Source organism: Atta cephalotes (assembly GCF_000143395.1).
Source record: "Atta cephalotes unplaced genomic scaffold scaffold00023, whole genome shotgun sequence".
NCBI lineage: Eukaryota > Metazoa > Arthropoda > Insecta > Hymenoptera > Formicidae > Atta > Atta cephalotes.
This window is the reverse complement of record NW_012130087.1, coordinates 4,223,157-4,225,318: the sequence shown is the minus strand read 5'-3', so window position 1 is coordinate 4,225,318 and position 2,162 is coordinate 4,223,157.

Below are 2,162 nucleotides of genomic sequence, written 5' to 3'. Positions count from 1 at the left end.
GCGAATGCGGAAGCACGACGTGAAGAAAATTCGACGCTGCCATGCGCGTGATCGTTTGACATGATCTGATTATTTGTACTGTATCTCTCTCTCTCTCTCTCTCTCTCTCTCTTTCTCTCTTTCTCTCTTAATACGGTCGAATGATTCGCACGCCAGAAGAGCGCAGCATACAATTCGCATTCCAAACTTCGTGAGATCGAAAATTTCGAGGAATTCATGGGATGTTAGAATTCAGATTTGAGAATTCAAAGTCTCTGTCAAAAACTAAATTCCTCCAGGTATTCTCGGGGGGAAAATCCGCGAAATGACGATCTTAAGGCGTGTTCAGGTTCCTACCTGAGTGCTTCTCAGATGTCATCCTTGTCTAATGTACGATAAACAACAAGAATAAAGTAACATTCGAGTGGGAATCTGAATTCAGTATTACAGGGCACGTCACGCGGCGTCCCGTCGTGCTTCCCATCACTGTAAAAGTTTATTGTATATTACCTATACATATTCACGTAAACATATAAATATGTGAACAGCTAGAAAAAAAAGAATACTTGTTTTTTTCTCTGAGAAGAAATCGAGCGAAAAGATTGTATCTTTATATACATATACATATAAAGGAGAGGCCTATATTATGAGATATCGAGCTCATTTTGGATAAATGCTAGAAGTCTATGGCAGAATTTAAAAAATAATAGGTCATTTTGAAGAGAATTTTAAACGTTATATAAAATTTAATTTAAATTCTATTTTTTTGAAAATTAAAGAAATGTAAAATGTGAGCAAATCACACAGTCAAAAAATTCTGCTCCTAATATGAGATGCCCCAAGAAATTGATGAGTAAAACGTAAAGTATATCAGTATTGCAATCAAAAAATTTTATTTCATGTTTCTAAAAGGCAAACAAATACAGCCAGTGTGCGTGAAAAATGAGCATGCGATAAATCAGAACTCTTCAGGTAGTTGAAATCGCAAAAATAGACACTCAACATTCATTTCGATTGTCCTTTTTATTGTACAATAACATTTTTACTCTTTAACGATTTTCACTATAACATAGAAGCATGTGTTATTTCATATTAGAAATACCCTGGGTATCTCATATTACGATTTCCACGCCTTATGATTTTACGATCATCTAACTTCTGTAATTAAACAATTCAACTTATTCCGTATTTTTCTATTAGTACGACTTTACTCTATCACTACATGAACAATTTATTGCCAAATATTTATTTATTAAATAATAAAGAAGATTTAAAAAGACATCCACATTCTAAAATCTTTTTTTACAATGATTACAGGCATGATTTAATAATGAATTTTCTATTAAATAGTTTTCAATTCAAGAGCAATAAATTCATGATGGAACCAATAGTGTTTATTAGTTTAGCAGAAACGCTATCTCATATTAGGTGCCTATCTCATAATAGGGGGCTTTCCTTTCACAATTATATTAATTATCGTGCACTCGTGCACGCAGCACGTTGAATTTAACACAAGATCCGGTCAATTGTAATTACGAAAAAAGTTTTATTTCTTCCGTCATTCTCTTGTGTACATCACAAAAACATGCATAACAGTATTTTCTTTCAGACTGCAGATTTTTTGATAAGTTTTGTTTAGAAAAAAAATTTTATACAGAGATGAGTATAAACGCGTTACTTGTGATATGAATTCAAAGTGAACTTTCGAAGTTATCGGCTGCATATTCGAAGTAATATCTGTAATAGCAAAACAAATTTCAAATGTGCGAAAAATTCGAATATTCATGATTTTTATTTATGATAATCGACGGAAGAAAAATATGAACTTCAAATCTAAAAATCAAAATCCACATAATAACGCCTGCGTTCCACGATATGTTTCTCTCTCTCTTATTTCTCTTCTTCAAGAAATTAAGTATACGTTATGCACGTGAAATGTACATATGCTAATCATTTATAAATGTATGAGATAATGAGAGAAAAGGAAATAAAAGAGTAAATGAGAAAAAAAAGAAAACAGAGAGAGAGAGAGAGAGAGAGAGAGAGAGAGAGAGAGAGAGAGAGAGAGAGAGAAGAGTAGTAGTAGTAGTAGTGTAGTAGTAGTAGTAGTATATATATATATATACTTACTTACTAACTAACTAACGTAAGTTAAACGTTAAGTAAGTTAGTAAGTAGAGTAC